Here is a 27966-nt window from a genome sequence, read left to right on the forward strand (position 1 = left end):
TCAGTCACTTCCACAATTCAGAATGTCCATTTTTTTCTTTGAACAGAGCAACTCTTTGCTAGCACAGCATCCAGGTTTGCCTCTGTGGGCCATTTGTAATGGATGTGTTGGACCAGGGATCCGTTTGCTGCAACTTCTGTTCCCCAGCAGTCCCTGGGACAGCCCTATTGCCTGAAGCATGGCACCCATCCATCCTATGAGTCCTTTTCTCACCCCCACATGCTGTCAGATACAGACACTGCCATATGACAGATACTCCTAGGTGCTTCTTGTGCCCATTCTCCATACATGTCCCATCCAGGGGAATAGCTGGGCAATGATCACTTTTGGGGAGCTACAAGACTGCCTACTATCTGGAGATAAAGACAACAGTCACATCTGATACATCTCAAAGGATGGGGGAGGCACTTGGTGGGATAGTTGTAAGAGATGAACTGGAATGTCTGCAGAAAGTTTCTGAGAATGTAGGAAATGGGGGAGTTCTAGCTACTCCACCTAACACCTGGGCTTGGTTCCAGAGGAGCTGAGATTCTCAGCACTGGAAATGACATGTCAGTGGCACTTCTGTGTCCTGGACAACAAAGTCATCTTCACATTCAGGAAATGTGGCACTGAAATAAAAAATAACTGTCAGGCACTGTGGAGAAACAGACTCAAATAGAACAAAGCTATTGCTTTCCAAGGAATGAGACAGACTGTGTAAGCACATCAAAGTCAATACAGGCCATGAAGAGTTTGTGATGTTGGGCTTTGGGGGATGATGTTCTTTATAATGCACTTTGAGCAATTCTTTGGACAGGAATGAGGAAGCCTATGGTATCTCTCTGGAGGCCTCCCAGCCTCTGGTCAGAAAGAGTGTGAGGATGGAGGAGATTCAGGGCAGCAGTTTCTTCTAGCCCAAAGGTCAGCTCTTCACAGTCTTCACATTTCAGATTCAGCCCTCCTTGACTCTGGCCATATGAGGCAGCCTATGAATCACAAAAGCAAACATCGGGTGAGTAGAGGTGGAAGGGGAAGCTCTGCTCTTGGAACACTAGACAGATAGGTCTTTCTCTTTTCAAAGAGGAAACACCGAAGGAAATTGGGAGCTGTGCTCCCTTCTGTCTTGGTAGCACTGTGACAATGTGTTCTCATGTTAGAAACCAGTTGAATTACAGAAATGGATGCAGAGACCCCACTGCTCAATGAGACAGAAGCCCAAGCATTCTCTTTCCTCCCAGGAGTTATCAGCTTTTGTCCAGTCTATAGATTAATTTTTTAGACTTAGTGTTAGTTCAGGTTAGATAAAGATAATGAAAGTTTCCTAATCCTCTTAAAGAAGATTTATCTGACTGAGTAGAAAGCTTTTGGAATACAATAAGGTGTGTATAAAACTGAGGCCTAATCTTGCCTTTAATTTCAAACTGCTGATGGATATTGATTTTGCAATGAGAAAAACTGAAAAATTTCTGAGCTGCAACTTGTCTGTTTAAAAAAAAATGTTTATTTATCTTCTGTCCATTTGAGAATGTTAATATCTCATAACTTCTGCCAACTAGGTGCCATTAGCACGAGGAGATAATTCCCACAGGACTCCCAGCTTTATTTTCTTTTTCCTTCCATGTGAGGAACTGAGAGATACTCTGTGGCTAACCTCAGTGCCTGTCCTTTACTGTATAAAGCAGCCTTTGCCACATATCTGATGAATTGATTTCTAAGTCCATCTCCTTGCAAGAAGCTGTCTTCATTAAAATCTGATCACTGACACCTGAGGTAATTTTGCTACTGAAAGGATCATTTCAAGTCACCATGTGAGCATGTGTGGTAATGAGATTAGAAGGCATACACAGGTGTTAAGTAAACCCAGAATAAGGGGAGTGCCACTGTGATCAGGCCATTCAGGATAGGAAAATCCACCTGGCATTTGTCTGGAATGAGCTGGAGGAACAAGGAACAAGTTGATCCCACCATCTAAATGCTGTGATGAGAGTGGACTGTGAGTCCACCTGTAGAAATAGAGAAGTGATGAAAGATATTCTCCCAAGGAAATGGAGAACATTAATCTCAATGCCTTTAAAGAAGAAGAATTAAATGATATCACCCATATTTTTGAGTTTGGGGTAATGTTGGTGGTCTTGGTAGCAACTGGGGAGGTTGGATACTGTGCACTCAGAAAAGAACAGTCTTTGGCTCACTGGGTTTAGGGATAAAGAAAACACAGACATCACATTGGTACTGTGGAATAAGGGCACAGGTTTAACTTAGGGGGTATTTAAGACTCAACATGAATTTACTAGTTTAAAAGTAGGTAAAGTTTCTGAGATCAGCTATTTCTAGAGAACAGCAAGAATCATAATTTATCATATCTATCCCCAAGATTTAGCATGCTGTGTGAGGCAGTATAGGCACTCAGCAAATGTTTGTTTGTAAGGTCAGCAGAAGAATGGATTGATTCTGCCACTGTGATAGCACACTGGCATGGTGATCATGACACCTCTGCAAGAAGGCAGGGGTGGGGGTGAGTCTGATATTGTCCCCATGACTTGGTGTAGACAGCAATGGGGAAAGTTCCTTGGAGGGAAGGAGGTCTTGAATGTGATGCATAAGGAGGTCTTTTATAGCAGGGATAACATGAAACCCATGCATTTATTTAGCACTTATAAAGACAGTCACAATCTCTGTCTCATTTGATCCTCACAACAAGCCCTGGGAGGTTGGAGTGTATTGAATGTTCTCTCCATTTGAAAATTAGATAACCACAGCTCACAGAGGTTAGGAGACCCTCTAGGGCCCCTAGTGAGAAGTAGCAGAGAAAGGTCTTGAACCACAGCCATATGACTCCAAGGTTAGTGTCTCTCCAGCACACACCAATGCCCTCCTCCTTCTGCTCCAGATTGATAGAAATTTCCCAGGTTTTCTGTGAATTCTTTTCTTTCTCTTTTTTCGGCTATTGACATTGCATTGTGCCAACAGAAATTAAGGACAAAGCTACAAAGTTCAACAAAGGGAATTAACCATGAGGGTGGGACTCCAAACCTACCATAAATGGTATAGCAAGGCTGAGAGCAAGGAAGAAGAAGATAATTAATTTTCTAGTAGCTCAAGCCTCCAGGGATACACATTTTAAATGTTTCCACTTTATCCTGTGTAAGTACTGAAAACCCTGGCCCCTTTGAGGATCTAGAATCTAATTGTCATTCTAATCATCATTACTTCTTCAGCCTTCTGAAACTACACAGAGATCTATGCCTGCCCGTGGTGTGTTGCTGTTGCTAGTGTTTGTTAGGGAGGGCTGGATGCAACAGGAAGGCCAAGTCTATCTTTGTTCCTCTAATGTTGATATTCTCAATCTTCTCTCTTGGCTAGGTTAGAAATCTATTTACTGTGAGCTCTTTTTTTTCATGGAATGGACACCTTTTATGAAGTCCAATTTTATTCAGAGGGTTAAAAATGATGCATTATTATGAATTCTCACATATAAGACTCCACAGCAAGCTTATGCACTTTCCATATATATGGAAGACTTTGGGTCTTTAGAGTCGGTTCATGGGGAAACTGGGTGTTACGCCAAGTTTAGTTTAATACGTTAAGAAGTCTGATTTCCCAACCAGCCCAAACCTAGATTTCCCTGAGTTCCAGCCAAGTTCTGCATAGTCACATTAAGTATAATAAGCCTTATCTTAGATAAGGCTTACATCTAACCTTACATCTTGCATCCTTACATCTAGCCTACAAAATATACATCATCTTCACATCTTTCAAAAACAGAAACTGAGGCTTAGAAAGATTGAAAACTTAGCTAGAGGTAATGAAACTACTAAGTACTTTAAATTCACTTCACTCCACTTATCCAGTTAAGTTTTTGTTACTAGGAAAAAAGCTATCAAACTACAACAGTCAACAAGGCACTTTACATGCATTATCCCTTTGGATTATTTTTCACAAAAGCCCTGGAAGACAGAGCAGGAAGTCACCAGGTCATAAGACAAAAAATTGAGATGCAGAGAGTTGAAAATGATTTGGAAGAATCAGACTGGCTAGAAAGTAGCCAACCATCTTTTCAATGCCAGTTGTTTTTACTCTATATCCAAGCATTATGTTTTGCCTGTACCATACTACTAATTCAGAGCTAAGTAGATTGACAGGCAAATGTTCCCCTATGTAGGAAAAAACAAAACAAAAAAGTTCTAGATTGCTACAGAGAAGAGGGGATATCAAGGAGACAGTTCTGGAGTGGGGGCAGTGGGAGCCTGCAGTGTTTATAGTAGGGTGAGGGAGACAGAAACACAGGGCTTTTCTTTAGGGAATTAACTATTTTTCAACTTTTCTTTTGTAACAAATCTTCTCTCTCTCTCTCTCTCTCTCTCTCTCTCTCTCTCTCTCTCTCTCTGCCTCCCTCCCTCCCTCCCTCCCTTTCTTTGCCAGTTATTCAGTTATTTCCACTTCTCCCAAATATTAGAGAGTCATTTAAATTAACATGTGTAATTATGAGCTTAAAGAAAAGCAAGCAGTCAACCTGAAATAAATTTAATTTATTCAGCCTCTATTTTATATTATAATCACACTTGTTCTTCACAGAGGCAGGTTAGAAGAGTGGAAGAGAACATGTCTGGGTGTGAGGACACTCACTCCACAGCCTGAGCTCAACTTTGAGCATCTCAAGCCTGTGTCTTCAGGACATTGCTTTGCTAGGCTTCTTTTCCTGGGATGAAGAATAGAATTTAATATAATTGGTTTTATTTATGTGCATATGTGCATTCTTTAATCCTGTGTGTATGTGTGTGTATTTCCATTTGGAAAAAAAATATTTTGACAAGGGTCTCTAAGCTGCAAATTCAATATATATGTATGTACAAATAAAACATTATGCAAGCAAAATAATTAAAGAACTTATCTAGGTTTCATTTCCATGATTTTCAAATGTAAGGGCTGAATTTATGGTATGGAAGTTCTTTCTAGGTATACCATTTTATTTATTTTAAACATAAATTGTATTAGAAATTTTATGTGACCAGGATCTTCTACCGTTTATATCTTCTACCTTTACCCTCTGGCAGAGCAATGAGAAAGTTGATCTTAATCTCTTTCCTATTTGTGTTTTCTCTAGGGTTCCTAGGATTTGCTGATACTGCTAGTTAGAGGTGACTGAGCATTCTTGGCTTTTTTGGTTAGTGAAGTTGGAAAAATAAGACATCTGTCCTTCCCAGTTCCTCTCTTACATTTATAAGCTCCACAACTTACATCAAATGTTTTTACTTGTGTGTGTGGGAGGGTGGAGGGTGGGGGGTGTATTGTGTGTGTGTGTGTGTGTGTGTGTATGTGTTTGTCTACTTATTCATCCATCCATCCATCCATCCATCCATCCATCCATCCATCCATCCATCCATCCATCCCTCCACCCTTTATTAAAGGGTTAGTGTAACTAAGGAAGCAACTACAACATATAAGGACTCAAAAATGCCCTGTTGTCTTCAGAATACCCTCTGCATCCTATAAGAAAAGATATCTTGAGAATCTTTTTTCACAAGAAGAGCATCCCCCTGCAGGCTCCCTCCATGCCTGTCCTGTTCTCCTACCCTCAGGTAGAATGAGACCCTCAGTCTAGTACTCTGGACAACCATCTATACCTGTTCTCACATCATATTACTCAGCTGTTACCTAAATTTGACACCTCCTGTAGCCAGCACAGAATTGATGTTTGCTGCCACCAAATCTCCTGGGTAGCAATACCTTTCGTGATATGTTGTATAGTTGGTGACAACATAGTTCAAAACACATTTCTAAAAAAAGATGATTTATCCTTTTATCAGTCATCTTCTCTCATTATTGTAAGGAGAAATGTGAGACTGTTCTGCTCTGCTTAGGCGCTAAGCCCACACCTACATGCATGTGCGTGTGCATGCGTTTGTGCGCGCACACACACAGACACACACATATTCAGGTTTTCACAGGCCTCCTGGCTATTTCTTCTGTAGCTTCTTGAATTTCATCCCACCTTCCACTAAACATGTAGGTTCAGCCTCCAGCTATAAAAGAAATGGGGGGACATGCTCATTTTATAACATTTATATTCTATTGATTGTAAGACTAATAAGAGATGATATTTTCCAAGGTGAACAACACCAAAACAAAATTTAGTGTGGGATAAATTCCTTTCCATGGCTGACAATGACTGGTTCTAAATGCCAAGAGGAGAGCCCTTCTGTTTGAGAGTCCTGGCTTGGAAAGTGTGTGGGCTTGATTTGAGCAAAAGCAGAAATTCTCTTCAACCTGATCCAAGAAGGTGCTGCCAGTGATTTAGTGATACATATACAAGCCAAAAAGAGAAGTGTCAAGGCCTGGGCTTGTCATCTGCCTTCTTTGCAATACAATTAAATAAACAGAAGACTAATAATAAAGCTTGTTCTCAAAATCATCACTGATCTGGAGATGAAGGAAAAATTAAAATGCCTGTTGCAGTTCTGCTCAATTTACATGGTGATCTGAGCTTATTTCCTAAGAAGCCAGTCTACCGGTAGGTCTGGTAAATACAGCAATCTGATTTCACATGTTCCTGTTGCTGAGAGCAAAGGAGCAATTTTACCTTAGAAGAAGGGTAAATTAGTAAATGTCTACAAAGTCTTCTAATGTTTAGATGAAAGTTCAGCATGACTCTCATATCATAACATATGTATCATTGTACCATCAATAGTAACATATGACTATAATAACAGTCACATAGTATACTTCACCATTCACAAGTTTGGTTGGTCATAGTTTAATATCAAGACTAATGGAATCCAGAGTAGTAATGTTTACCTACATATAGCAAGTATACACATATTTGGGAAATTTGACATTTATGCTTAAACATAGTGTCTTAGCAACAATAACTGTCCATAATTCTTGTTCCTATTTTGGTTCTTCACAAGCATATTGAAACCCCTTTGGCTATTCTTTCACTAATAATTCTCCTCTCTAGGTAGAGAAATTGAAGAGCAATGGAAGTGAAGTAAGATTATCATAGGAAAAGTATTCAAGGATTTATTTTTTAATAGTCACAAATTATGGTAATCATTTTAGAGATATTACCCAATTCCATTTTCAGGGTTTATTTGCTTTACTGTACTGGGGATCAATCTCAGGGCTTTCTTCAGCTAGGAGCTAACTCCCAAGACCCAATCATATTTTCAAGTTAATCACCAGAAGTTGGGATTCTTTTCCCTAATTTTCTCCACTCATCTCTTTCCCTCCCCTTCCCTCCCTTCTTCCCCTTCCCCTCCTCCTCCTCCTCCTCCTTCTTCTTCTTCTTCCTCCTCCTCCTCTTCTTCTTCTTTCTCTCCTCCTCCTTCTTTTCTTCTTCTTCTTCCTCCTCCTCCTCCTCTTCTTCTTCTTCTTTCTCTCCTCCTCCTTCTTTTCTTCTTCTTCTTCCTCCTCCTCCTCCTCCTCTTCTTCTTCTTCTTTCTCTCCTCCTCCTTCTTTTCTTCTTCTTCTTCCTCCTCCTCCTCTCTCTCTCTGTGCCAAGGATGGAATCCTGCAGCACTTTACCACAGTCCCCCCCAACACTTTTTAAAATTAGTGCTTGTTACATATTTGTACATGCACACAATATCACAATATAATTTGGTCAATATCACTCCCCAGCAATTACACACTCACCCCTCCTCTCACCCACTAATCTCTGTTATTCATTTTACTGATCTTCCTTTGATTTTCATGAGATCCCATACACACAACTTTCTTTTTCTTTTTCCTCTCTAGCTTATACAAATAAGAGAAAATATAGCAACCTTGACATTGTGATTTTGACTTATTTCATTTAACATAATGATCTTATATACCATATGTTTTCCTGAAAATAACATAATTTCCTTTTCCTTATGGTCAAATAAAACTCCATTGTGTATATACCACATTTTCTTTATCCATTCATCTATTGGTGAACACCTAGACTGATTTCATGATTTGGCTATTATGAATTGTGCTGTAATCAACATGGGTATATATGTATCATTGTAGTGTGATGCTGAGTTTTTTTTTTTAATCTTTTCTTTTCCTTTCTTTTTTCTTAAGACAGCATTTTGCTAAGTTGCTGAGACTGGTCTCAAAATTGTGATGCTCCTGCCTCAGCTTTTAATTCAGTGTGGATTATGGGCATGCACCACTGCACTTGGTCATTTTCTTTATTTTTTGAATTAGGGAACTGAGGCTCAGAAAGACTAAGGAAATTGTTCTAGGCCACCAGGTTATAAGTAGAGGGCTTGATCCCAACTCAGTCTACAATGAAAGCCTGCCCTCAGCCCTTTTGCTTGCATTCCATACCTTTAAATGAACAGATTCAGAGTGACACATAGGTAAGCACTCCTTGTCAGGTTATCTCTGCATAATAAACGTCTGTCTAGTTTCTTTGCATTGTGGTGCACATACTTCTAATCCCTGTGACTCAGGAGGCTGAAGCAGAAGGATTACAAATGCAAGACCAATCTCAACACCTTAGAGAGGCCCTGAGGACTTAGGGATGTTGCTTAGGGGTTAAGCAACCTGGGTTCAATCTCTGATACAAAAAAAAATTATCTGTCCACCTTAAATTTTTTACTCTCCTTCCATTTTATTTATCTGAGTAATTATACATTTTTTCTTATAGTTAATATCAGCTCTGGATCTACATTCCCAGTCCTTAATTTCTTCCCAAATTCTATTATCTTATTTCTAATTCTGTCCTGAGCTCCTCAATCTGTATATCACAGTGTTATCTTAACATGTTCCACACTGAATTTGTCTTCTTTACTCCAACCTGTTTCCTCCTGTTTTAAATCACGTTCCAATTCATGGAAACACCATCCTCATGTAAAACCCAGGCTTAAGCTCTGATTCTTCTTTTTCTTTTGCTTCTCGGTTAAAGCAGATGCCATGTCCAATAAAATCATTCTCTTCCTTTCTGTTCGCACGACCACTATCATCAAGTGCAGGATCTCATTCTCTACTGTCTTTTCACTGTCACAACCTAATTGACACCCAATCCTCAGTCTCTCTCTCCTAAAATTCATTTTAACAACGTTGCTAAAGTATTACTGAGGCATACATCTGATCGTGTCTCCTCTCCTCATGATTTTTAAAACATATTTCTTATTTTTTAATTGACACAGTAATTGTACATATTTATGGGGTGCAGTGTGACATTTCAGTATATGTAAACAATGTATAATGATCAGATCAATGTAATTGGCATATCCATCACCTCTGACATTTATCATTTCTTTGTGTTGGGAACATTCAAAATCCTTTTGACTAGCTATTCTAGAATATGCAATTAATTGTTAGTGACTCTCTTTTGATAATAAAATTGTCAAAACCTCTTAGATCATCTTTCCAGGCACTGAAAAACCCAGGGCCAATCCTGCTCTTTCAATCTTGGTTTGTGTTTCTCCATTTTTGCATGCCATACAACATATAGTTGCATTTATAAGAATACAGCCCCTCATATCCAATATCCTGGATTATTTTCTATTTCTTACACAATTCATCTGTCTTGAATATTCTTCTTTTCTCTGGATTTCCAATTCTACCTAAGGCAGCACTGCTCAATAGAGTTTTCTGTCACGATGAATATACTCTATATTTGTGGCTTTTCTGAGATTGAATTATAGCTAGTACAAATGAGGGACTGAATTATCAGTTTTATTTAAGTTTAATTAATTTGAAATAGTCACATGTGGCTAGTGGCTATTGCATTGCACAACACAGTTACTGAGCTGCTAAACCACTCAAGCTGCTAAGTTTCTTTGAAATTCCACTTGCTGTTTTACCTCCTTACTGCTTTCTAATACCTTTAGCAGCAGCAGCTTCCTTGCCACAGCCACCACCACTATTGCTGCTGCTGCTACTTCTTTTTCTTTTTTGAAAATTTCAGTTATTGCTCGGTCTAACTTTCTTTTCCCTCTAGATTACAACTTTCTTGAAGGCAAAAACCAGAGATGGCTCCATAATTTTTCATAAGGCACAACTCAGGGACAGCAATCTGAATTAGCATGGCCACAAAAATAGCTCTTTAAGACGTTTACATTACATTTTGCAAATCTAGAACAATAATACCAATATGCCATAAATATATTTTTATTAATATTTTCTACAAAAATCAAGAAAAAAAATGTCAACCATTCTTAGGAGATAAAAAGCATCTCAAAGACAGACTTTACTGGGAGAAATAGTGGAGATAAATGGAGACCATACCACAAAAAGTAACATACAGCTTGGATTTATTTCCTTTGCTTCCCTGTGCTTAGGATAGACTGCTGTACACTCTAGGCATCAAAAATATATCTGTTGAATACAGAAGTTCTTAGTGAAACCTGTAAAACGAGACTATAATTTAGACCTTCTGGGGAAGAGTTCCTTCAGTGGTGTTGGAAATCAACTCAAACTAGGTGCTCCCAATGTAGCCTGGGCAGGTGAGTTGGAAGTGCAGGAACCCAGGCTGTTGCAATCAACTTAATGGGATGGATTATGTGCTCCGATTGGCCAGCGAGCAGACATTAATGACCAGTTAGCAACTGTGTTCAGGTCAATTAATTTATATTTGTATTTTGCAAACTAAAAGTTGCCCTGTTAGATTATTGATTCTTTGTTCCTGTATTCAATTTGTTTTTAATTGCACCATTGCTGGGCCAAGCCCTCCCTCCTGGAAAACTGGCAATAAATCTGCCACCATCTCAACAATCAACAATAAATGTGTCTCTTCATGTCATTATTAATATGTCTCTTGGATTGATTCATTACCACGGTTAACAGTTTATAAGAGCTGGATGGCATACTGCCAGGAGGATTCCTTTTCCCAAAGGCTATTTTGTCATGATGGGGTTGATGTTCTCAGGCCAGAATGTATCAGAAAGAAGGTGTCTAGGATTCAATGTAATATTGCTGGGATTCCAGCTACCTAATCTTCTTTTTATCATAAACAGCTTTAGAAGAAGATAGTGTTGAAATACAGGTTTTATCCTCTCCCAATTCTTCTTCTTTTTTCTCACTTTTCTTTTCCTTTTTAAAGTCTTAATTCCTTTTTAATTTCTGTTCAGATAGATTCTTCCCCTTCAAAGACAACAGAACAGCTACTTGTTGGTGATCTACAGTCACCAGGCAAGTGAGCCATGCATCCTCTGAGAGTTGGAGTTTTATAATGGGATTTTTGTTAGTTGAAAGCAGAGGGGAATTCCTTTTGCTTGATGTATGAATGGTGATTAATAAAGCTACAGATATACAGCCCTCAAGATTCCACCTAAATTGTGGTTAGTACTTGGAAAGAATAAGCTTTATAGAGATAATCATGAACTGTGTAATTGTTACTGGCTCTTTTTAGTTATTAGAATTTTTTAAGGGGGGAGAACAGATTGTAAATAAATTTATAGGCTGGTAGAAGAGATCCTCTGTGTTCCAGGACAAAATGTCTGGTCTTCAGTGATAAAGTTAATGTTCATTTTTTTTTTTTTTTTTTTTTTACCCAGGATAGAGATTTTGTACTCAATCTATTATTAGCAAAACATCCACAGTCCTTGGCACATAGCTCTCCAAAAAGTTAACAATGAGCTTGTTCAATAGAGATGTGCGGGGGGGGGGCGGGGGGGAGTTTGACGCTGGATTCTACTGTTGATAAGAGTGTAAAGAGCCCAAGGATGCAGAGCAGGGAGGGTTGGGATTGGAAGATATAGCAAGGAAGGAGGAGAGTAATGAGATGGAAGAAGATCTTCAAGATGCCTGCAGAAAGCCGCAGAGCTACAAATGGAGGATGAGACTGAAAATGAATAGGGCCAAGAAAGGAAGAGAATGTTAACAGAAGGGGAAAGAAAAGACAGGGGCAGTTAGCACATGGCCTGCTGTTCCCTGGTCACCTCCCTGAATGGAGGAAGAGAAACTATTCCCCCATCAAGAGACAAAGAAGACAACTTTGAGCCAAAAAAGAAATAAACACTGAGTCTTTTATCAAAGCTTTCTACAGAGGTTTTATTTTCCTTAGGAACCATCCTTCCATCTTAGCATCAGTATGACCTTATGTTATGAAAAAAAAAAGTAGAGACCTTTGCATTAGCACATGTTTTAGGGTCCACTACTACATCCTAAATGGAATCTCTTTATTTGGAATTAATTCCCCTTATCTGACATTACATCAAAAATAAAATAAGATTCAAACCTCTTTCTCGGTTTTAAAAGGAAAAAAAGAAAAAAGCTCTGGCCACAGCACACACATCCCCAAGTGCCCACTTTAAACACCCCATCCATGTGAGTGTTGAATGACAAGCCCTGAGCCCTGACCATGGCTAATCCAAAGCACCAACAACTATTAACAGAATCAGAGAAGGCAAAATAGCTACTTGAGGAATAAAGCTTCCCAGTCCTTGGTTCTGCAACAGCAGAGTAGAAAGTGAGGGGACAAGAAAATCAAAGTCCCTTTTTAAAAAAAATTATCACACATAGAGGCAAAATGTCCCCAAAGCAGGAAAGAAAGTGGAAAACACACCAAATCAATCACCTTAAAAATAAGGCTTAAAATCTTCTACTGCATAAGATGTAGGTAGGGAGGGAAGAATGGCCCCAACAGCTTGAAAATGTTTTATTAAACTGCATGCTGACTGCCACAGCACATACAGGAAAATGCAATTAAGGTCAGAACATTAAAAAGACGCCCAAGGATAGCTCTGAGAAAGTCCAGGGGGCAATCAGCAGGAGCCCAGGCAACTTTCAAAGGAAACTCACTTTGAAAAAGTGCCAGGCAGGAGGTAGAAGTACCTCACACCCAAAAGCCCTGCAGAGAGATGCTGCCAGAAGAGGTAGCCATGGAAGCTGTAAGAAGGGAGAAGAGTCTGAGGTGAGAAGGTCCTCTGATGGGATGTGAGTGGGCTCTGGTCAGCAACAGAAATCTTGTTCTGTGCATTTCAGCTGCATTGGCTTTGACTCCTGTTTTGGCTAATATGTCCCCAATAAATACACATTTGGGAGTTTATAATATGTCAAATCCAAAGGTGCTTCACCATCATACAGGGCACAGTTCGCTGAGTCAGGCAGTCTTAGTTGTCTCTGAGACAAAGGCCCACCATGCACCTCCACCCTTTACTATCTGGGTGATGCCTGCAGACTGTGAATTGGCCGATATGGAGCTGACAAGGTGGCTGCTCAGTGAAGGGACCAATGAACGGCTTGTTTTCCCATTATAAGGTTCAGAACAGAGGGTCAATGTGCCATTCAGATGTCATCCTGTTCCTGGTCTTCACCAATGTGCCCAGATGGTCATGGGGGGCCTAAGGTCATGTGGCCATGTTATAGTTGGGACCTTGGTTATCTTCCAAACGGCCATGTGAAAATGGCTTAGTGTCCAGCCAGGTGCTCTTGGGAGGTAGTGGAAACTTTAAAAGGTGGGACCTAGTGTAAGGTTTTGGGTCACTGGGGTATGTCCTCAAAGGGGATTGAGGAATCCCATTCTTCTCATTTTACTCTTACCTTCTGATCATGAGGTGGGTAGCTTTTGATCTGCTACATGCTTCCTCTACAGTGTGTTGTTTAGACACAGGACAAGAACAACAAGGTCACTGGGTCACAACTGGACCTCTAAAACCGTGGGCCAAAATAACACTTCATAAGTTGATTATTTCAGGTGTATTTCAGGTGTTTGTTTTATTGACTGAAAAGTGAGGATCCCAGATCATTCCCTCTCTCTGACCTTCATGGTATCTCAGTGACCCACTTCTGGCTGCCTAGTGCAGGATCCTGCTTTTATCAATATCTGAACATGCTCTTTGAGCTCAGGCTTTCAAAGTTCCAAAATCCTAGCAATGAATGACTCTGTCATACCATACTGTAACCTCAGTGATACTTGTGTGACTTCCCCTCCAACATACAAACTTCACAAAGATGGTGACAAAGTCATTACCTCCATGTAGACCAAAATGTTTACCCCACTGGGCATGGTGGCACACACCTGTGATACCAGTGGCTAGGGAGGAGGAGGAGGTAGGAGGAGGAAGTAGGAGGATCAGGAGTTCAAAGCCAACCTCAGCAATTTATTGAGGCACTTATCAACTAAGTGAGAACCTGTCTCTAAATAAAATACAAAATAGGGTTGGGGATGTGGCTCAGTGGTTGAGTGCTCCAGAGTTCAATCCCCAGTACCCCTCTCCCTGCGAAAGAATGGTTAACCTCCAATGTATTCCTAGGATTAACATGTATTAGATGCACAAAAATGCTTATTAAATCAGCCTGGCAAGTATTCAATACATGTTTAGTTATAAATGGGATAAAAATATTATTTAAAAATGGAAACAAATTGATTTAGACACATATATACCTGCAAAAATAATGTAGAATCACCTATTATATAGCTGGTACTGTAAAGTGTTGCTGGTGTTACCTTAGAATCCTTTCTTACTAAACTGTGAGCCAATTCTATTTTTTGTTTTCTTTTAATTGACACATAATTATTCTACATATTTTTGGTGTACAGTAATGCTTCTATATATGTAGTGATTAAATCAAGGTGATTAGTAATTCATCACCTCATATACTCACCACCTTTGCTTTAAGGGAAAAGTATTCAAAACCCCTTCTAGTTGTTTTGAAATATATAATACATTATTGATAACTATTGTCACCCTCCAACGCAGTAAAACAGCAGAACTTATTTATCCTCTCTACCCATACCATTGTACCATTGGTCTCTCCATTCACTCTTCTCTTCCTAAGACCCTGGCAACCATTATTCTACTCTCAACTTGTATGAGAGATCAACTTTTTACAATTCTACACATGAGTGAGATCATACAGTTTTTGTCTTTCCATGTCTGGCTTATTTCACTTAACATAATTCTTGATTCATGAGTGGTAAAGACATACTCTTGTGCTAATTCTAGTACTCCCAATTCTTTCTTCCATCCAGCAAGCCAGCCACCAGCATTTACAATCCCACCCACACTGCTCATTGCATTTTGCTAGAGATGATGTGCTAATCACTGGGGTTTTCAGTGCTCAGGTTTTAGGATATCCATCCATTTTTCATCCTTTTCACTTTCTGCTACAGAAGTCTGTGGGTACACTGGCAGGAAAGTTCTGCCAGAATGAACAGATTCTTTTAAGGTTTAGCAGAAACATCAAATATCAAGTCCTTATTGTGGCTGTAGCAAGAGTGGTTTTATAGACTTCTCTAACTTTAGGAAGGGGAACCAATATCTGGATATTATGCAATGTGTAACATGCTCCCATTGCTCTCAAAAACTATTGCCTTGCAGTGATTTTCTGTCTCATGTGAGTAAATGGTCCCCAGGCTCCAGCCACTGCGGATAAAAAGAAATGAGCCAGGTTGGGAGGGCTTTGCTTTTTATTCATGTCTTGCTTATTTACACAAGGATTCTGTTTACCTGTTCTTCCCTACTTTATCACTCTCTACAGTTACCTGACCCCGTCTCTTCTCCTACCAGTTTCTTTATCCTTCTCCCTCTAAATGGGCAATGCTCAACTTTTACAGCAAGGAAGGCCTTTTTGGAAAGCCTGAGGGCCAGCCTACTTTGCCAAAGCATTTGCATATATTTACATTTAGTTGGCCTGTAAACATGATGATTATGCAAAGTTCTGCTCTTAGTAGTGAAAATAATCTGTTTGGATTCAGGAACAACTTTCAAGTTCCATACAACAGAACTAGGTAGAAGGGCTGTAATGATTGCTTTTCCAGAGTGGAATGACTGAGCATGATTTATGTTAATGAGTGATGGGCCCAGGTGTCAGAGGGATAGCTCCAAGTTAGGAAGTCATCCAGCTGGGCTTCTGCCTTGCTGGCTCTCACATCTCCCCAAGTGTCACCTTGCACATAGTTAGGTGAAAAGTTGGGATGCTGCTTCTCAGTTTTGATAGCATGCCCTCTGGCAAGCTACTGGAGCTTTCTCCTCAGTGAATCAGTTTCCTAGGTACCTCAGCTCTCTTTTAGTAAATTCAGTACATCTCTTTGCTAAAATGGGTCTCAGACCAGCAGCTAGGCTTCTGTTTCCTTCTGTGTTGAAAAGGTACTCTTACCAGCAATGCAGTGTCCTGAAGTGGCATCATTTTGCCAGCATCCTCTAAATGCAAGAGTCTAGAGCTCCCTTTGTAGAAAATAATCACACAGTTAGGAGATGTGTTGTGAGTCAAAATATCTAGAAAATGACTCCAATATTCATTGCTTGTGCTAACTTAGAACAAAGAATAACTTTCCAATATCTATTTCATACTGTATAAGATGAAGGTGTAGTGGTTTCTGAAATTCATTCCTGGTCTGAAGTTCTAGATTTTTATTCTTGAGAGTAGATATTTTCTTGTACATTATTTTTCAACAAGTGGAAAGATAATAAACATTGCATTTATAAATATAAAAGTATACATGATATGAAGATTAATTTCACAGTTTATCCATTATCTCATTTGTTTATTCACCAAATGTTTATTAATATCTATTATGTGGCCAGGTGTGGTGGCACACATCTGTAATCCCCATGACTTGTGAGGCTGAGGAAGAAGGATCACAAGTTTGAGGCCAGCCTCAGCAACTTAGCAAGACTATAAGTAACCTAGTGAGACACTGTCTCAAAGCAAAAAAATAGTACTGGGGATGTGTCTCAGTGGCTAAGCACCCCTGGGTTCAATCCCTGGTACCAAAAAACAAAAAAAAGTACTATATGAAAATATATTCATTGAGAATTCATTGATCATCATCCCTGCATTAGGCTCTTTACTACATACCAAGGGTAACCTAAAGAACCATCATCTTCCTTCATAGGATTTTTTCTAAACCTTCTCACACTGTATGTTAAGCACTTGGAGGACAGATTGGTTGTGTCCACCCAAGCCCCTGAAGTGTGCCATATGGATAATAGCTGGAAATAATGTTTCCTTAATATAATTAAATTGAATCCCACTATAATGTTTGCCCTTATTTTTATATTTTTAATGGGAAGCAAGGAGATTGGCAAAGGAGAAGGTAATCACAATTATTGAGTTTTCTTTTTCATTAAGAGTGAAAAACACTTTTATGTTCAGAAATGCTGTTGCAGATGAATGACTGGACTATTAGCACAGCTTTACCCTAAACATCCTAAAAAAATTCTGGGCAGTTCTATTCTAACTGGCTACCCAGACACTTCTTAAGAAATCAATTAAATTAGCTATTTATTTATGCTATTAGAAACTGTGGGGTGTATGAAGAAAAGTCCAAAGAGATTTTCATTCTTGAGAGGGGATAAATCAAATATTCAAAAAATAATTAAGAAAATTTCTTCAACTGAAAAACAAGTCAAATACACTATGAAATGCCCATGTCTATTTGCTTTCCAGAGGCTGATTTGATAATTTCTCTTGAGTGTCTAAGGAGTACCTCAAGTCAACACCTCCAGAACTGAGCTCAAATCTGGATTATACCCAGTGTTCCTTTCCCAGTGATTAGAAACTCAATGTATCTAGGAACACGAGTCAGAAGCATGAGCATTTTCCTGGACATCAACATTCCTTTTAGTCCCTTTAGCCAATCACAGTCTTCTCAGCCTGCCATAACAGAACACCACAGGATGGGTGGCTTAAACAGCATTAATTTTCTCACTGTCAGGAGGCTGGTAGTCCATGATGAAGATCCTGGCAGTTTCTAGTGAAAGCATGTTCTCTGGCCTTGTCATCAATGACTGCTTTTTGTGTCTTCACATGGCCTTTTCTCTGTGCATGCAGAAATAGAGATCTGTGTGTTTCCTTCCTCTTCATAGAAAAACACTATTCCTATAAAATTAGGGAACTTATGCTATGACCACATTTGACCTCCATTACCTCCTCTAAGGCTCCATTGCTAAATACCATCACATTAGGGGTTAGGGCTTCCATATATGAATTTTGGGCAACACAATTCACTCCATAACAGATACCATGTAAAGTAAATCAAATGTTTGACAGCTCAAGATCTTAGCGGCTTAATGCAATTAAGCTCTACTGCTTGTTCATATGATGGGACCATAGGTGCAGAGAAAAAAGGGACAGACAGGCTCCATGGGGTCATTCAGAAATGAATGTTCAAGGAGGCTCTGCCATCTTCAAAACATGATGACATGGTAACAATATCAACTTCAGTCATAGACAGCAAGCAGGCCAACTGAAAGTAGATAAAGCCTGAAGAAAAAAGGTAGTGATTTTTTTGGAGGGAAGAGATTTTATTTGCTTCTTTGTTTTATTATGGGCCAGGTTTCTAGCCGAAGGAGCAGGCCACTACATTCCTTTGATTTAACTCCCCAACAGTCTGGAACATAGTCCAGCTATATATATGCACGAGAAGAAAAGATTAAGGGAATAAGGATTGAACCCAGGGGCAAATAACCACTGAGCCACATCCCCAGTTATATATATATATATATATATATAAATTATTATTATTATTTTTGATAAAAGTTCTCACTAAGTTGCTAGACCCTTGCTAGGTTGCTGAGGTTGGCTTTGAACTCGAGATCCTCCTGTCACACCATTCTTTTTTTTTTTTTTTTTTTATCTGTTTTTTTTTTTTATTGGTTGTTCACAACATTACAAAGCTCTTGACATATCATACTTCGAACAATAGTTTCAAGTGAGTTATGAACTCCCATTTTTACCCCAAATACAGATTGCAGAATCACATAGGTTACACATTCACATTTTTACATAATGCCATACTAGTGACTGATGTATTCTGCTACCTTTCCTATCCTCTACTATCCCCCTCCCCCCCATCTTTTCTTTCTATCCCATCTACTGTAATTCATTTCTCTCCTTATTTTTCTTCCAATTCCCCTCACAACCTCTTTTATGTAGTTTTTTATAACAATGAGGGTCTCTTTCCATTTCCATGCAATTCCACTTTTCTCTCTCTTTCCCTCCCATCTCGTGCCTCTGTTTAATGTCAATCTTTTCTTCCTGCTCTTCCTCCCTACTCTATTCTTAGTTGCTCTCATTATATCAAAGGAGACATTTGGTATTTGTTTTTTAAGGATTGGCTAGCTTCACTGAGCATAATCTGCTCTAATGCCATCCATTTCCCTGCAAATTCCATGATTTTGTCATTTTTTAGTGCTGTGTAATACTCCATAGTGTATAAATGCCACATTTTTTTAATCCATTCATCCATTGAAGGGCATCTGGGTTGGTTCCACAGTCTAGCTATTGTGAATTGTGCTGCTATGAACATCGATGTGGCCGTATCCCTGTAGTACGCTCTTTTAAGGTCCTCAGGGAATAGCCCAAGAAGGGCAATAACTGGGTCAAACGGTGGTTCCATTCCTAGCTTTCCCAGGAATCTCCATACTGCTTTCCAAATTGGCCGAACCAATTTGCAGTCCCACCAGCAATGTATTAGAGTACCCTTTTCCCCACATCCTCGCCAGCACTTGTTATTATTTGACTTCATAATGGCTGCCAATCTTACTGGAGTGAGATGGTATCTTAGGGTGGTTTTGATTTGCATTTCTCTGACTGCTAGAGATGGTGAGCATTTTTTCATGTATCTGTTGATTGATTGTATGTCCTCCTCTGAGAAGTGTCTGTTTGTCACACCATTCTAAGCCACTGGGATTACCTTCATGTGCCACCAAGATTACCTTCATGTAGCCAGCAAGATTAAGATTCTGGTGAATAATTTGTCTATTGCTGTCATACTAAATACTATTCTTTAAAAATATTTTACAAATCTTTAAAAATTTCCCATACCTTTCTAACTTTACTACTCAACAGTCTGGTATAGGAAACAATTGTCACTCATGTGAATTACTTCAAAACCTATTTAAAGTGTTTTTTTGTTGTTGTTGTTTTTAGTGAAACAGTTTGCTAATTTAACCATTTCTAAGTGTACAATTTCATGTCATTAAGTATATTCACTGTATTGGGCAACCATCCCCACTATTCATCCCTAGAACTTTCCCATCATCTCAACCTCTATACCCATTAAACAATAACTCCCCACCTTTTCCTTGCTCCATCCCCTATTAATGATTTCACATCTTAGCAACCTCGAATTACCCCTGCAAACAGGTTGGTATCCTTAAAAAGTCTAACGATTTAACCATGTTGCATGTGCACCCCCTCCCTACACACAGAAAGAACTTTGTCTAGAACTTATTGCTTCTAGTAAGACTATGATCTCCCTTATGATGGCCTTCACTCATCAGAGCTGTGACTCACAGCTGGCTATCTGGCTGGTACAAAGGAAACAGCCCTTACATATTTTGCACTCCTATCAGCCCAAATAGTCCTTTTTCAGAGCACCATGATTCTTAAGTCCTCTCCTTCTTCAATGTCTACATGTTGTTGTTTCCCTTCAATGTTTTTCCAACTCCATTCATCTAGTTAACTATTGATATTTTTCAAAAGCCGATTCTGATAGGCTTCCCTCTTTATTTTTCAAAGCACTTTTTCTATTATTGCCTATATTTTCCTAATTTTTGGACAAACGTCTCTCTGTACTGGACTCAACTTTCATAAATTCAGAGGCTGAGCTGTTTATGTTCCTTGTGTTATTCCTAGGACCAAACCTATCACCTAGTGTTTATTAGACACTTGATGAATAAATAATGACAGAACTGATGAATGCTAACAGCACCGGCAAAGGGTTGCAATCAGAGCTATACAGAAGATGGCTTGGAAGAAAAGAATATGAAAACAACAGTAAAAATAGCCTAAAACAAAGAGAACTAGGCTCCCATCTGAGTGAAGCAGCGTAATTAGTTTGTCATTTTATTATTTATTCATTGGGCATCAAGTCCATTTAATATGTCACCTATAAAATATCTTACTGATAATGGAATAATAGAATATCATTGATGAAAATAGTGTCTTAATTTTAGAACATGCTTTTCTTTAAAAGAAAGATCAAGAAAAACCAATATGAATGGTAAACACTAGATAAGAAATTCCATATGATAGCATACTTGTTATTACTTTTCCCTTAATAAGGTATTGCTGACATTTCTACTATGTCCTTGAGAGCTTTAACAAGAAAATGAACCTGAGTATGAGCCACAGAGTAATGCATTGTAATTCACAAGTATAAAAGTCAGACTAGAACATGGTCACTTAAACTCTCAGGTAAGTTGTTTTTCTCACTCAGTCCTGGTAATGAAGTTAACACACTGGTTCTTCTGTAGAAGTGCTAACCTCCTCTCTTACCTAACACATGTCTAAAATTTAAAAAGACTGACAATACTGTCTTGATGGATAGATCGGTAATATTGACCAAATCTATTTAAGATCTTTTTTTTTTTTAATTTTTATTTTTTTTAGTCATACATGACAGTAGAGTGCATTTTGATATATAATACATACATGGAAAGTACATACATCAATCATATTGTCTATTCTATTCTGCTGCCCTTCCTATCCTCCCTACTCCTCCCCTCCTCTCCCATCCTTTTCTGTTTAAGATCTTAAGAAATGTTTTAACAAAGTATCTTCATTCTAATAAATAGATCCTGAAGGAATAATTAGATGCTGATGTTAAATTGGGAGAAAAATCCCAGGGCAGAGAGAAAGAAGAAGAGGATGAGAAGCAACACACAATGATACCTTCTTGATGCTGCAGAGCAACAGTGGACCACGAGGAGACTCAGCAGGCAACTTGGCAAGCATTTCTTCTCAGCCATGCAGGAAGTCTACAAACAGGCTGTAAAGAAAGAGTGTGCCTTGAAACCATCCATTGTCAGGAAGGATGGAGAGAAAATTTGTTGACCTTGTTCCCTCATTGCATCCCATGTCTTCCTTTGGTGTAAGTTTTCTGCATAGATTGTGACTGCTTTAGACTTAACAGGGACAGTACATGGCCCATGCCGCAACCATTATTGAAGCCAGATTACATGCCCTGAAGTATTGCATTTCATCTGAGCTTGGACATAGCAGAGGATGATTTCATCTGAGGGCTCCGCTGATCACTTCAGATGATGGAGTTACAAGGTCAAGCACAGAACTGTCCAGTTTCAGTGGCAGAGGACACTAAACAAACAGTCACAGGTTCAGGAGTCAGGGAAACCAGATGAGTTTAAGGACCCACTTAAGATAAGTGTGATACACAATAGTTTGGAATATTGCCATATTTAATATAGTTAGCTTTAAAATTCTAACCTTCTTTCTTACCTACCAGATGGTTCAAATTTAAAAAGACTGACAATACTGTTTTGGTGATAATGTATCAACTGAAATATTCAAACATTGCTGCTGGGAATTGGCTCAACTATCTTAGAAAACTCTTGGATTATTTCTATTAAATCTAAAGTCTTCACCTGTTTCACATCTCCAAATTTAACTTCCATGTATTTTCTCAAGAAAAATTACTATATGTATATTTATAAGAAAATATAAACACAAATGTTTATGGTACCTTTATTTAAAATAGCCCCAAACTGGAAACCAGCTAAAGTCCATCATAAAAGAATAGGAATAAATAGATTAAGGGACATGCATAATGAAAAACAGTGACAAAGAACACCATTATGTTATTATGTGTTTGTTATTATCAAACACATAATAACATAATAACATGGAATAATAGAAAATGTATTAAGTTGAGTGAAAGAAGACAGAGTACATTTATATGATACTGTTTATATGAAATTCAAGAGGGTCAGAATTGGGGTAATCTCTTGGGAAAATATTAAATAGCAAAGGACAAAATGGAAGCTTCTAGAATGATGGAATGTTTTTATATCTTAATCCATGTGGTAGTTAGGTGAGTGAATACCCATGTAGAAGTTCATCTTATTGCACATTTAAAATCTGCCTCTTTTTCAGGATGCAATTTTGGCGTTCAATTACACACAAACAAAAACCTAAACTACTTCCTAAGATTTTATGAAGTAAATATTAAGGTTGTCATGGAAACATGTGAATGAAAGCATCACAGTTTTGGGATTTGTCCATTGAGCTATTATGTTTAGGAATCATGGAATCAGTTTCCCCTCTATGGAATCTGTAGAAACTACAAGAACGGAACTGGTTTTCAATTACTAGAAAAGAGACCAGTCATTGTCTCCTCCCATCTCTAAGCCCTGACAGTTGCAATTAAAATAATTGATTATCAAACAAAGAACAAATGTTTAGGCCAAACACAAGCTGCCAACTGAATTCCATAGATTGCTAAACAATATGTGACTTTTTTACACCAAGAAAAACGATGAGGGGGAAAAAAACTCACAAAGAAATCATAGAAAGATAACATAGCTTCCAGTCCAGCAGTAAAGATCAAAATTCAAGTCCATCCAGTCACGAGAGAAAAATCTCAGGGAGAATAACAATGATCAGAGGGGAAAGGCATCCTCAAAAGAGGAGTCAAACAACAAAGACAAGCAAAGAAAGAAGGCCTATTACAAAAGAGCCAAACATGAAAAGAGGAGAGAGAAGCGTGGAAATCTATAAAAAGGCCACTGAAAAAGTGAAATGCACCAAAAAAAAAAAAAAAAAAAAAGGGGAAGGACTTGAGATGAAAAATAAAAATAAAAAAAGATTAAAAGGAAGGGGTGAAATAGCAGAGAGAGAGGAACTAACCAATTGCTCTGAGGAAAAACACAGCTTTGCTAGAAAATTGATGTTTTCGCAGCGGCAAGAGGCTGGCGCCATCCTCTTTGTTGGCCTTGGCTAGCCATTCCTGACAACTCAGTAACCACACAGGACCCCAATGGAGAGGAAGCCCCAAGGAGACAATGAATGTGCTTTTTGGATTTTATGGTCCTCGAAGGAATACTAGGGTGCCAGGAAGACAGCTCTCTCTCTGGCCAAGGTAGCATGTTTGGGTTTGCAGGCTATTATGTCTCTGTCTTCTGTGGATCCTGTTTGAAAGCATTAATCAGTTTTAATCGACATGAGAAAAATATCTTCCTTCAGTGGACCAAGTGAAGGATTTGGAGTTGGAAACCTGGGTTTGATATCTAGTTCTTTTGCTTATTGTGTACCCTTAGGCATCTCAATTTCTCTGAGCCTCAATTTCCTCAACTCTAAATTAGAAATAATCTCTGGCAATCATGCCAAGGAGATAATATTCAACAAACATTTCTTTCACAGAAAAGTACTACATGAAATTTAGCAATTATTATCATCAGTTTTTGTTATTGTAGGTTGTTGCAGACCTTGGGTCCATTGCTAATAAAGTTAAAGGAGAAGAGCACATATGTTCTGATTGGATGTGTTGGGCTTAATGTTTGCTTCACTAGGAAAAGGTTGCCTCTCTCTCAGAGTGGTAAAACCCCCGAGACAGTGTGCATAAACCCAACTTTATTGAGAAGTGTGACTACCTAGGAAACATGAAATATCCTGGGCGCTAAGCTTCATTTCTCCTAAAAAACTTGAAATGACTCTTTCATTGCCCATAGCTGTGCCTATCCAGTGCATTTGGAAGAACTGAAGTGTTAAAAATAACAACAAAACCCAGAGTTGATTAATTATTGTAGAAGCCGTTTTTCGGGGGTGTGGGGGGGAGGTAAAAAGTTGTTGTCCTATTATATTTCTGGAAAAAAATATGAGAATTTTATTGCTTCTACAAATTGCTCCCTGGAAAGTACTTTCATTTTCTAATTGTTCATAAATTTACTGACAGGTGGTTACACAGTAGGTATAACATCGTTATTTTCATTTTATTATATACACTGTTTTAACAAGAAAATCTGGAAGGGCTGGATATCATATATCATCTGATGTACCCTGAAAATGTGTGGGTGGGCAGGCACAGCCCAAGGCTGCTACTTTCCCAAGAATGCCTAGGTCTGGCTTCCTTCACATAGGGTCAATCTGGACAGCTGTGCCTGGTTGGAATACATTAAGATGATGACAGTAAAAATAAATTGCTTTCCTATGGTTACTTTTTTTGCTTAAAAAATAAGACTCAAGAATCTCTTTCACTTGTACTGAAAGATCTGTCAGAATTGTTCCTTACTAGGGACAGAACAAATTTTGTACAGGTACACTAAATACTTGATATTTGATGACCACTAGAGGTCATTACTAGTGGTCACTTGATGACCCCTAGTTGAATTGCTCTTTTCAGACTAACATTTAGACTTAAATCTGAAATTAAGGCAGTTAGTCTAGGAATTATTTTAACATAATTTAGCTATATCTTCAGTTCTTAGCATTCCTTCTAGATCATAATAGATACTCAGGAAATATTTGCAATTTACTGTCCCAACAATTATTTATCATTTATTTGCAGAGCTTAATATATTAATTAATAAAACTATCCTGTCATGGAAAACATAACTATGTGATTTACCTAAAGACAACTACAGGCAAATGAGTTCATTCACCAGGTTTAAGTGCTTATGACAATTGAGGAGGGGGAAAGAGCATGTTTAATTGGCTTCTAAATCCACTCCTACAGAAATTGCTCATATCAAGGTTACCATTAGCATCCAAGTGACTGATATTATTTCTTCTTATAATTCATCTCTCAATACACTTTAAAGCTATTTGTTGTTCTTTCCCCATGGAAATATTATCTTTCCTTGATTCTATAACTCCATGCACTCCACAGTCTGTGTGCATCTCTCCACTACTTCTCATTCTCTTTCAATTATATTTTTTCCTATGTTCAACCTTGGATGATAGGTGTCTTCAAAATTTCAACCATGATTTCCCCTGCTTTCTATATGCACATGTTCATGTTGACCTCCTCAGTCCAAACCCTAGTCATCACTACAACAGCCTGGACACATTTCCTGAGCTCCTGAGCAGTTGTCTACTAGTCACAACACCTGAGTATCCTACAAGAGGCTTTGACCCAACATGTCCAAAGTGAATCTCTTAGTTCTCTATACCTACTCTTGGGCGCTTTCTTTTCTGTTCTCTATTATCAAACAAACCACTATTAGAATTTCCAGGTTTAGCAATGAAAACAACAACAAAAACAAAACACCAGAGTATCCATGGAATTTGAATTTTCTAGATTCAATATTTAAATCCAAATTTAATTAAAGCTGCTATTTTTTAGCTTGGAACCAAATACTCTAGCCAGTTACCAAAGCCAACTTAGACCCTTCTGTCTCTTTTTTCCTATAAGCGCAATATGTTTTTTAAGTCTTCTACTTTTAATTACCTGAATACTTTCCTTTATATGCAAAATTATGGCTTTAATATAAGTCTTAGGCTTCTCATCTGGACTCCTCTATGTGCCTCCTGGGTTTTTGTTGTTGTTTGCCTTTTGTTTTCTGATGATTTTTCTTCTGCTTCACCTTCCTTTTGTCTGTGTGGCACAAGATAGCAAGTGACCTTTGAATGTCAGGTTATGTAATACGAAAAGTGACTCACAACAGTGCACTGCCAGAGGATTTGCACAGAGTGGTGGCATGCTTGTGCTGGGAGGGCTGTGGCCATGCCTGCCAATGTCTTTCATGATTCCTAATTTTCTTGGGTCTTAGGAGTTTTGCAGGCCCTGACTAACATGAAATGTTATGATTAGAGCTGTTAGAGCAAGCTTCTCTGCATGTCGACCTCATCTCTATGGCAGCATTTGTTGTACTGTATTTTATTTTTATGATTAAATGCCTGTTACCACTTAAATTTTTAGGAAACTGAATTTCTCCTATGAGTAAAGCTCCAGGCCACATGTAGTCCCACTCTTCAAGGTGCACACTGCACTTGGTATAAATAAAACAAATAACCATTAATAGATAAAACACCTCAGGTAATATTAATAGATGCTTGAAGAGAGTACAGTGGGATGTAGCAGAGGAAGTTGTCATGCCTCTGTGGGGACAACTGGAAACATTTTATAAAAGTCTATAAGATTCTGGAAGGATGATTAGGAGCAAACCCAACTGGCAAGGGAGAGCGGGGTTTGCAGGCATGCATCTGTGAGCAGCACAGCCTATTCAAGATTCTCTGGGAGTGGGGAGGACTGGAACACAGAAGGGCAGATAAAGGTGGGCAAAAAGGAAAAAGTAAGATACTATGAGAAACTATATATGAAGATAAGAAATTTGGTGACCAGCAAAAGATTTTAAACTGGGAGAAAAATGTGATTAATGTGACTAGATTTTGATTTAAAAAATACACATATCTTAATATGAATGCAGATAATGTGCACAAAGGATGAGGGAAGGAGCTGGTAAAAATATGAAAAATCAGCTTATCTATATGAATAGGCCTTCCTCTTGGACATAGTGATTCAATCGGGGCATCTTGATGTGGCTAAATAAATGGCTCTACCATAATAAGAAGCAGAAGCAGTTCTATAATTCAAGCAAACTGTTCATTGATCTTTGGTATAGATTGAAAAAAAATTAAAATGTACTTACTACTCAAGCTTCCTGGGTTTTGGACTATATACGCTTTCAGATTTATTCTTTTGCTGAAAATACCTCTTGAATATAGAACATTTTAAAAAGAAGTTTCTAAATATATATATGTGTGTATATATATATGCACACACATATGTATGACTTTTTTAAATGACCTTTTTTGCAATATAGTCAAATGATGAAACATCACATCTGCCAACACTGAAAGGCTATAAATAGAGAATGAAATATAAATCTAGAGAGAAAAACATGCAGATCCATTATATATCTATTGCAATTAGAAGAGTATTTTGGTTACAGACTAGAGGGAAATGCTTATTAAATTGCTTCAAAAACTTAGGAACAGGAGATATAAGATAGATAATGGCCTAGAGGTCACCTGAGAGGACCCTGAGGTCACCATATTCTTTAGTTTATGACATGTCAACTTTTGTCTGTGGAAGTTTGTTCCAGTTAAAGTCAAACAGTTAAGAAAGCTGGAAAAAAATATTGATTGCAAATGTTAAAAAGGGAGTTAATATTATGATTCTGTAAGTAAGCTATAATTATTGATTTAAAGAAAATAAAAGCACTAGTAGATTAAGGAAATAAGAAATCAATACGTATTTCAAATAAAGATATAAAAATTATTAATCCAATATATTTGCAAAATAATATAATTTACTTAAGTATGAATATACTACACATTAAAATGTCACTTTCCAATTACTATGTTGGCATTTAAAAA

The 27966-nt window shown here is 38.3% G+C and overlaps 1 long non-coding RNA gene across 1 annotated transcript; it reads right to left on the minus strand.

The window, feature by feature from the left end:
• Positions 1–324: 324 nt before the first annotated feature.
• Positions 325–26177, minus strand: LOC144369894 (uncharacterized). Its single transcript, XR_013429738.1, has 3 exons — positions 26036–26177; positions 21526–21622; positions 325–968 (listed from the first exon to the last, which is right to left on the minus strand). It is a non-coding gene; the product is annotated as an uncharacterized LOC144369894 (long non-coding RNA).
• Between the last annotated feature and the right edge of the window lie 1789 nt (positions 26178–27966).

Source organism: Ictidomys tridecemlineatus, chromosome 13 (genome assembly GCF_052094955.1).
Source record: "Ictidomys tridecemlineatus isolate mIctTri1 chromosome 13, mIctTri1.hap1, whole genome shotgun sequence".
NCBI lineage: Eukaryota > Metazoa > Chordata > Mammalia > Rodentia > Sciuridae > Ictidomys > Ictidomys tridecemlineatus.